Source organism: Sycon ciliatum, chromosome 10, assembly GCF_964019385.1.
Source record: "Sycon ciliatum chromosome 10, ocSycCili1.1, whole genome shotgun sequence".
Taxonomy (NCBI): Eukaryota; Metazoa; Porifera; class Calcarea; order Leucosolenida; family Sycettidae; genus Sycon; species Sycon ciliatum.
The window spans coordinates 27641416-27652541 of record NC_088652.1 but is presented as its reverse complement, the minus strand read 5'-3'; positions in this window follow the sequence as shown (position 1 = coordinate 27652541).

The window sequence follows — 11126 nt, the reverse complement described above, 5'->3', positions numbered from 1 at the left end:
CACTGCGCCTGGACTGGAGTGTGCCAGAAGTTCCCAGAACGCAGGATTTTGTGTCTTTTTTTCAAAATTTTCCCGGGGGAGGTCCCCCGGACCCCCTCCAACACGGCCTTCGGACGCACCCACCTTCGGTCGTACCACTTCCAAAACCCCTCCTACGCCCCTGCATTGGATTTCGAAGCCGATCGTACCTTATGTTAGTAGTTGCACATTCTTAGCAGTTATGTAGTTTGATCATAACGTTACGATAGATTATCAGTACTGGTGGAAACGTTATGCTGGTTGCATATTTTGTACCCGGTGTGCCATGACCAGGCATGCTAATTCATCGGATATTAGCAAGCTTGCCTGGCTGCTGGGTGTTGTATCTTAGCTTCACTGTACTACAAATACGATAGGCTTAGTTTTCCTAAATTGCTTCTTTATAACATTCAGTTTGTTTTGCTGCAATCTTTTCACGTGTTTTGCAGGATTGTAGCCAGGGTGAATACCATTATCATGAGCGAAGGTCTCTGAGAACCCATGTCTGAAAGCTGGTCATGTTGGCCCAACGATGACTTTCATTGCCTGTATCCGCCGCCTTCATACTGGAATGAACTGGAACATGTTCCCTCTCTGTTTCTCATGTGGAAGGACGGAAAAGATTGTTTGTCTGTCTCTGTGGATCACCGAAGGCTGAACAGTACAGTTGGAAGAATATTGGATCTCACGAAGTGACTGAATCTGAAGCCGCTGATATGCATCTGCACAGCGCTTTCGTTCTGAGATTTGCTTCAAGGCAGGTTATTGTGTACAATTTTGTCCACGGTATTCCTATATTTGCCAAACGTATTTTTCTGATAGTATTGTGACTACACACGTGCAATGATCTCTCCATCATCGGTCTTTCGCAATGATGTGGCTCACTGATGACAGCATGCATAGCCATAGATCAAATGAGCAGCTAAGGTAGTTGAAGCAGAAGAATGGATCAATGCATCCTGAACCTGGTGTACTGCCTATATGCACTCTCAGTAGTATTTGTAACGTGTTAAGTATCAACATTGCTTCTCTTCTATGTGGGTGGTGTGAGTGATGTCAGATGGTCTGTACTGCCATGGCCGATGGTGTTCACTGGAAGATGTTGGGTTGGGCCATTGTGCCCTCTTGCAATATGCTGTTGCAGCCTGAAGGCAATGAAAAAGTTCGAATGCTGATCTGCTTTCAAGCGTAGAATGTCACATTATGTGCATTACATATTTGCATAATTATGTTTTGTACTGGAGTGTGAATGTGCGGCAAGGGCATGCACATGTAAGTATATCGCACTGCAAACAGCCTAAGAGTTCACGTGGTATGTGATAAGTACACTTTTGGAAAGTGCGTGCACAGTCGAATCATGTAATGTTAAAACAGCCTTCGTGCTCCTCCCTGAATGGCTGCACGAGTAGAAATCTCCGTCTTCCTTTGCTTCTTTTTGCTTGAGCTGGCACGGTGGTCGTAGAGTTGGAAATTGTCAAGTATGATAACAATCGTTGTTTGGTCTGGAGACAAGAATGCATTTGGATATTTGTCCCAGGACTGCATGGCTTCCCAAACTGCATGTTGAATGCCATAGATAATTATTGTTCGGTTCAAGAAAGGACTCGTGGTCTGTCTGGCTATTGTGAGCTCTCGCTAGTTCATTTCCATAGCACTTGCTCTGGATTCACTCGCTGGAATATTCTCCAGTATAGAACAAGAAGTTTAGAAAACCTACTGGTGATATTATTAGTACCGGTATGTTAGACTAGTTTCTCCGCACTTTACCGCAGTTTTTGTTATCACACACATGTGGGTTATATAGTTGATCTACAATCCAGCATGATGTTCTTCCAAGAACGCCCCCGACCTAGGCCCTCGGAACGACGTTCTTGGGTGTGCAACATCACGTATAGTTCTAAATCGTAGAATTTAGCGCAGGATTTTAGTGATCACGGTTCCAAATGCATGTCATTGCACTCCACCTTTGGGATTAATTAAGAGCTGCATGCATGCCAAAGCTTGTCATAAAAGAAGAGCAGACTTTAACAGGCATCTTGTACGCATGATTTCTAAAATGTAACATCCCTGCCGAAGAGTGTTCTTCTATACTACAGTAGAGTCAAGCGTCCAAGAACGTTGTGTCCAAGAGGTTAGCCTGGGGTGTTCTTATTTTTCAGCCATCCGGCTGCGCTCTTATAGCATGTTCTTAGAAACAATCATGTTAGGATCATAATTATGTATCCCAAAAGCTGCCGGAAAACCAACACCGCCATTCTTAACTTTAGGCGGTGGCGTTCTTAGCATTTCAGGCTGGACATTCTTGGGCAACACATTCTTCAGCGCCTGACTCTACTGTCTGTAGTACTGTACATGAAATACAGCTACTACAACTGTAGTAATATAGAATGCCGATTATCCGAATGATTGATTGTCCGAACTGCTCAGGCTGCATGGCAGCAGGCTGTCATCAACATGCATCCCATGATAATTTCGAGGAGCTGGAGTGTGTGCCGAAAAGAATGAGAAATAAAAGTATGCATGAGGAAATGAGTATGTTTTAGATGAGTGTTTTCCCACGCCCTTATCTGAACATACATGCACTCGATCGCCATAACCACCGGAGGTGACTCCATTCAAAGAGGAGTGCAGACCATCAGAGCTCTTAATATACTTTAAAGCAAAGCAAACACGACACACAGCTTCAGAACCTGAGGGAGTATGATATGGGTATGTCACAAGTACTCCCAGGTCCCGAAGCTTTCGTCTCAACAAAGGATCATAATCGACAACTTGTAATGAACTACATTTTGGCGGTATTATACCGTGCTTGTATATATTCAATTTAGGAATGAGTTGCCAAAAAAGTGGTGCATGTACAAATCAGGGATGGGTACAATACCAACATCTGAGGTGAGTCTATCAGGAAAGTGAATGTCGTCCACTCTATAAAATGGGGTCCCTCAAGAAAGATGTGATTTTGCAGCCATGGACGTTTCTAGCCAGGTGACTGTATATACAGTGATCTAAGTTATGCAAAGCTTGACATGAATGATTGGCTGGACACGTCGAAGAGAAGGAAGAGAGAAGCAGACCAACCTTACACCAGCTGAGTGTAGTGGCCCAAAACAACAAACTAATTCTGTGTGGCCTTAGAGGAGCTGGGCAAGATGTGTACAGTGAATTAAACAATACAGTAAACGTGGGAGAAGAAGTGACAAGACTGAGTATGATACACTGTGCCAGCACAGTGCACATACTAGTGCAACTGTAGGTCACTCGATTGTAGATACACAGAGCGCATTCTACATCATACAAAACATGTTGAGCTAGGCAGCAGTGGCTGCCATTTACCGACATGCACCAATGCCAATGCGCGGCTTGAGCAAATATTACAAGCCTCGGAACACCCATACGCCATTTTAGAGACAGAACAAGGCGATGAGTAAGCACCAAAGGATTATATGAATAGCGGCCAGGCAATAATTCAGGCCACTGCTGCTAATCAAGGACTAGTTACTAGTACTAGTATGTTGTCAGTGTACCCTGAAACGATGCAATCACAGCGAACGTGATACATGCACATCATGTTGCCTGGTTCTTGGTTAAAAGTTGTATCTTCAATGCTTGAGGTTTGTGGGGTCCCTCCAGCTTCTCAGAGTCCTGCACAAAAAAGATAAAAGCAAGTGCAAGTAGAATAATAGTAAGCTCACATAAAACCTCTTCGTCTTGCTAACGAATTTCGTGATTAAATCCACAGCTTGGGAACGAGGCTACAGGAAAAAAAAGTTCAACCATAATAATGCAAAAAGGCAACTTTAGCTGATCATATTTTTGGCAGCAACACTATCTCTTAATTTGCTAAATCCTATATATAGGATTTTGGTCATATTTTTCAACACAAAATGGGTGTGGCATGAGCATAGGGAAACGTATGTGACCAATTCTTCCGCGTTAGGTCTTAGTCGATATGGAGAGTTGAATAAGATATTTTTTTCAAATACTGACATCTAAGGCTCATCTCCTTGCGCAATATTTCTAAGGCCTGTGCCCTATTTTTCGAATCCTATATACAGTCGTCCCTCTCTAATCCGGCACCTTTTGCTACGGCGTTTTCTGCTGGATTAAGAAATCCTGCCCTCTGACCCGGCCCTACGCAATTGCATGCATGTATCATACGTCAAAACGCAGGGTTTTTCCGTGTCGACCCAAGTATTTGGTGCACGGCTTTGTATTCTCAACTGTTCTCCAGGAATATACACAGTGATAAAGTGATAAAGTAAAACAGAGAACATGTTCATATGTACTCTTGCACACACACGCACACACACACACACCTGAAAATTGGCAGGACACTACTCCTTGCTAAAATAAGAAAGTATGGTTGACTGCTTAGCCGTTGTCTCCTGGACAACATTAACCCTCTTGAGAAGGCCACGCAAGCAGTCGACATCATGCAGGTCGCACGTTGTAGTTAGTTAGTTGTAGAACGTCAGTACCGTCGGTCAGTGTCGTGCAATGTTATCGCATGAGCTGATTGTTTAGTAACTGGTGGTGTTAGTGGACAGTATAGCGTAACTTGTAGTTCCTTGGTCTTTCTCTTTGTATAAATTGAGTTAGGGTTCGGAAAAATCCTAAAAACCAACCGAACTGAACTCTCCCGAGCGAGGTCGAGTACAGTTGTCAACTGAACTGAACTCTGAAGTGGCCCTGCGCGCGCGGCACTGACTAGACTGGCCTAGCCTGGCCTGGCAAGGAGTGCACCTGTACGGTACGCGATTTACGACTGCCGGATTATGAAATCAAACTACGTGCAGTTTGAGCGATTCGTTTCAAAAAGTCACTGCCGGAGGCGGAATTCAAGTGCCGGATTAATTATGATGTAGGAATTGAACGAAAAAAATCAGTTTCGTCAGAAAGTGCGCCGGTTGGCAAGGGTTCCGGATAAACAAGTGCCGGATTAGAGAGGGACGACTGTATAGGATTTGAGATTTTACTGGACCTTGTTTTATCCTTAAAATTGGTAGTTTCACGACGGCATGTGCGATATGTCGTCATGAAACCACCCCGTGCCTCACCTGTAATGTTCTTTTGCACATTCACTGCTTCAGTCCTTCCCATGACACCAGCTGAACAATGCTGCTCAAAATTCCAATCCTTGCTCAAAATGGGTATTCATGATGTCCTATGAATCTAAAAAGTAAACATTCATGCTTCAAACATATTTACAGCTTCTAATAAAACCATTATGCTCTTATTATGGGTCATGAATGACTCACGATGACCAATAACAACGGCATAAAGGTCACGCATTTTCAAATCCTATATATAGGACTTTTGCCCAGCAAATTAAGAGATACTGTTTGTATAGGAGAGTTGGCTTGGTGCATTCATGCCAAATGCACTCCCTATAGTATTGTATTACTTTACTTCATCATTTTACTTGGGCATTCATTCCCAGTAGCCCTAATGTCTTCTAACAGAGTGCGCAAGGTACTGCATATTCGGCGCATATTTTATTTTCGGCTATCATCGGCCTGTGCATTTTTAATTCGGAAAGTGGTGGACATCACGCAACTGAATTGTAAATAAAAAGGGGTTTGTCAACTGACAACCACATACTTTTTCGACATCACTAATATAAGAATTTTTCGTCCAGCGCATGCGCCAAGAGTGAATAGCAACTGAATAGAGCGGTTGTCATTTGACAACCCCCCTTTTATTTACTAGAGGAAACGCAAAAGGTAACAAAATTATGTAACCAAAGGTGAAAAGGCACTGAACGAACTGTCAACCTACGAATACAACCTCAGTGCAACAACGTGCTCTTTCTGCTTACACAAGCAGAAAGAGAAAGAGCACGTTGTTGCACTGAGGTTGTATTCGTAGGTTGACACTTCGTTCAGTGCCTTCTCCCCTCTTATTTACTGGGCATTTGCAGCCTAAAATTTGTTTTGCAAGGTTCAATGTGACAGTGTATACAGGCATCAGCAGTACAGGCTGAAATTTCAATGTGGCCGAGATGTGTTTTTGCCCTGGGGAGGCTGCAATTTAAAAGCGTCGAAAATTTGCATACTTTACAACACAGTACTGAGCATGCGGTGAGCTGATGACGAAATGAATTGGAGGTACTAATAATGCTAAGGGATTCGGGGGCGCATCAAAGGGGTCAGCACCAAGGAATGGGATAGATTTGTGCCCAGTTCAGGTATGTATATTGGGTATAGAACGGAAATTATTGGCTTAGCCTCGGGCGACTCCTACCAGTATGGCCACCAATGGCCCATGGCTGCTGATCTCTGTGATAGAAATGAGACGTGTATGTGAAACCAAAATATGGCTTTTCAAGATATACTGTAAGACATACGAACTTAGAAGTTGCGACTTCGGCGGTAATAGTCATGAAGAACGGCAAGAAGCGTGTGTTCCTACTGTAAGACATGTTATAATAACGAGTCGCTAATTTAACGATTGTCCAAAATTCATAGGTTAACGATCTTGCAGTATTCTGCCATATCCACACACAGCACATATGAAGCAGTACGGCCTCAACGGATCTTATTATAACGAAGAAATGTCATCCGTTAAAACGTTAGATTTGCTGTCCGCAGATTGAGTATATATATATATATATACATGTCTTACAGTATGTGCATTTTGTGAAGATCTGATGTAAGTCATTAGGGACACCTTGTTGGGTCTTGCCAACATTCAATTATTATGATGTTCATATCTATGCAATAACATTAATGGAATTATCAGCAAGAATCAATAACCCCAAGAGTATGCAGCTTTGTACATGGAGTCTGCCACAACACGTTGACCAAAGTACATGAACCAAGTAGACACGAGCTGGGGAATCAGCTGAGCTGCTGCGTCATTTATGATCTGCTATAGTTTCCAGTCTCCATGGAGGTTTTTCTTGGAGACGTCGAATCTACAGTATTAGGTGTGAAACTGTTGTACTAAACCGCAGGAGATAGAATCTATTCAGCTCGGACAACATTTCACTACGTATGGAAGGAAGTACGCCGATCAAAGCTTGCTACACTCCCGTTTAGGCTGTGTTTACATGAGAAATTTCAACCCGGGTCGAGTTCGGCCCGGGTTGAAAGTCTGTACGATAGACAAAAGAGGTGAGCGTTTACATGAAGACAGTTGACCCGGGTCAAATACTGATATGCCGCCAAAAGTCCACGTCTACAGTCCTGCATGGTCACGTGAATCCGTTCGCGCGAAATTTGCATCTGCAGTGCTGTTCAAACCTGGCGCGAGATACGCACAGAAGTACGTTTGTAAGATTTTCTTGACCCGGGTTGGTTTCAACCCTCCCCTTGGGGGGAGGGTTGAAATCAACCCGGGGCGAAATTTCAACCCGGGTCAAGCGCAATGCGTCATGTAAACGCGCCATTCATTTTGTGCACATGGCGGGTTGAAATCTGACCCGGGTTGAAACGCCTCATGTAAACACAGCCTTAGTCAACTTAACGGCCCAAATAATGCTTGGATCATGAACTGATCGCTGTTGGTCTTTCGAGGGTGCCTGACAATGGTTGTTAATGCACAGCACCAGCCGGGCCAAATGACAAGATCAGAGACATAGATCTCCCTAGTTCAATTGCTGAAACGTGACTTGTGCAAACGTTATGTAGCAAAAGGAACTGTGCTATGGCACTACAAGCCATTCCCAATAATCAAAAATGCCCACTTGACAAAACAGAATTTCATCAACGGGGCCCCGGGATTTTTTCTTCTGTACATATGCATTATGGAGTCATAGCATAAGGGAGACGGCACGGTAGACTTTCAGCCTAAATCATAACGAGGGCCAGCTGGGCAGCTCAAAAGAGAGCTCTATGCACTATTGGCAGAGTGGTATACATGAATAGAGAGTGACCACCCAGTGCGTGAAGCTTTTCGTGTAACCCTAGAAAATTTCAAAAATTAATAATGTGGGTTCAACCCCGGGCTGCCAGTGACAGTTGCCCTTACTGCCTTAGGGTCAAGTGCGATACATACATGCTCGCATATAGCATCGCTTGACTGACCCATGCTTGGGGCCAGTGGGTCAAGTCCGCGATCACGAGTTGCATAAACCACAGATCATGTAGAGTCTCCATGGATCCAATCTGTGTACTGTAAAAGCAGAAATTGTCGGTGGTGTAATATTTTCAGAATTCTCCAAAATCGGCGGTTCGAAGGAGGGAAATTTTCGGTAATACCCGCTTTCCAGGTAAGGGTGCTAGTACTACTCAGTAGTACCGGAAAATTCGGTGCATTTTTTTCGGTAAAAATTGTCGGCACCGAAGTTACCGAAAATAAAACACCACTGAAAATTTCTGCTTTTACAGTACATCATTTTGGGTATCATGATCTCGTGTTGTTTCCTTGGGTGCTACGACTCCCTGACATGCATTGATCCATGGCACGGTATGATTTGGGCGATTTCAGCCAATCAGTAGACGTTCTGAGAGGGGTATATTCAACGATACACCCCGCTCAGTTCACATGGGTCGCGCCAAGAGTGAATATTGGGAGGAGTCTTGGGAAAGTGCCCTGGGAGAAATGGATTGCACCATTGTATACATGTACTGCATTCCCCATAATTTCCTCGTGCTATGTCCTCAGGAAAATATTTTTAAACGTATACCCTTCATATACTCATAGAATAATCAATCGTACATGTATCTGCAGTCAACCACGGGTATAACAACCCACGGATAGTGACACTATCTTCAGACCTAGTAACAATATAGCCGTATATTTTCAACCCCGTGAATGACGACAGCTCCCGAATAGCAACACTTTTCTCATGCCCGATCAAGGGTCGTTCGTTACTGGCAAAGTTAGCTGGACATCATGTCATGTAGTCATTATTACTTCAAGCAGGGACAATGGAATACACCCCCCACCCCCATTCCTGCAGAGGGAACAGTGCTGTGTCCAGGTCGCATGCAGCATGGAGGTGCTAGTAAGTCACTGGCATATTTTCTCTTGTGGATCGATGTACAGTGCGTGACAATGCTTCCATAGTGGTGGTGGTGGTGGTGGTGGTGGTGGGAGCATACTGCACTGCAGGGCATTACAGCACTGGCATACTATTATTTTCTCTTGCAGACGTGCCATGCACAACAATGCTTCTAGTTCTATAGTGGTGGTCACGGTGTGGTGGTGGTGGTGGTCATGGTGGTGGTGGTGGTGCTGCTGCTGCTGCTGGTGGTGGTGGCGGCGGTGGTAGTTGCGGTGGTGGGAGCATTCTGCACTGCATGCAGGGCACTAAAGCAAGCTCGATTGTGCATGCATGGTGGCGGTGGGAAAGAGGTGCCAAGGAAAGTGTGTACATATTTTCAAAGAAAGCTGGCTGCTTCCTCTATTTCCATGATCGGCCAGTGCCTGCAGCACGAACAGTACATTGTATTACATGTATGTGCATAGACAGACAAACAAACACTAACCTGAGCATGGGTACCGCTTGTATTCGTGGTCAGGAAAGTGAAAGTACGAACGAAGGAGAAGAAGATTGTTGACCATGGCGAACAACTGCATATCCAGAGGGCACACGGCTTGCCAGAATGGGTCGGCTACATCTTCGCTAATTTTCTATCCTAACAACATTCAGCTTCGAGGTCAAGGACGACGGCATTTTTGGAAGGAAAATTTCGAATTTTGGAGAAGAAGCTTGCTTTCCGAAAAATGTTCCTTCCACGCAGGCAGCATGCCAGGTCACTGATCAGGCGTGTGAACCAGGTGAACTGTGTCGGCAGATCGACGTTTACGTTCCAGGCCGACAGTTTTTTGACCAAGCTAGCGCCGTGATCGCCCTCGCTCTGACTCGCCCGGCTACGAAGGAGTAATTTTACAACTCATCAGGCCAGCTACAGGTCTTTGATATGATGCAGAGCTGCAAGTGACCATGGTGACGGATATCGGTCATTTGCAGCCACTACTTTGAGCCTCCTGGTCGTTGCAATCTGATACATGTAACATAATATACATGTACCTCAAGGATGGGCAGGGGGGGGGGGGGGCCGGACTAAGGATGGGATACGTTCATGCATGATGGAGATGCCGCGCGCGCGGGTCTTTTTTCACGTGGAATTGGGTTTTTTCGTTTTCCCGCGTGTAAAAGGAACCTGATTTTTGTAGATCGATGGCTGAATCTGAAATAATTAATTGTGAATCTACACGATTTTTGTTTTGATGTTTTGATACTTGTTGTAATGGCTAGTGATCTTGCAAACTGTTACTGTGACTTCTCCAAGTCCTACTGATATACCTTGTCAAATCAGATCCCTGTAGTAGTCTTGGTGGAGGCAAAGTGGAATGCATTGAATTCGTAGCTACTGAAATTGAAATTTATTTTTTCTGGAGTGACACTGACAAGCGATGGCATTGGCGACAGAAGAACTTTGCTTCCTTCCAGGAGAGCTGCATCACAGTCGGATCCTGTCCATGCACATGCGATCATGCTGTGTTGTAGACAGTGGAGCGCTGATTTTGACCCGAGAAAATATTTTTGAACATTCATGAAAAGGATATTGTTGCTGTAGCTAGCTGACAGACATAACCTGTGGCAGTGGTGTATGGAATCAGCTTGCATGGTCTGTAGCAACTTGATCATGCAGAGAAGGAGCTGAAGCGAGATGTGAAGGGTGCCGTGCAGCTTACATTTGTGCATGTTCTAACGTTACTCTACGATGAGGAACTGCACACGGACTCGCTACTGCTCTCGCAAGGCGATTGGCTTCTCTCCAGTGATTCAGGCCGCCTCAAAGCATGGATCCACTCCACTTTGTCGCGGAACACATCAACATGCCTGTTGACGTATACTGGAAAAGATACGACTCCACGATGAGGACCTGTGTAACAACTTGATCATGGCAGAGAAGGAGCTGAAGCAACTTCCATTGGCGCATGTTTTACGTTTTAACGGTACTCCACGATGAGGAACTGCACACGCACTCGCTACTGCTCTTGCAAGGTGATTGGCTTCTTTCCCGTGATACAGGCTGCCTCAATGCATGACTTATCTGCACTTTGTCACGGAACACATCAATCCGCCTGACGCAGATATTCACTGGAAAACAGTGTCACTCCACGATGAGGAACACACAGCACTCGTGAAGGCT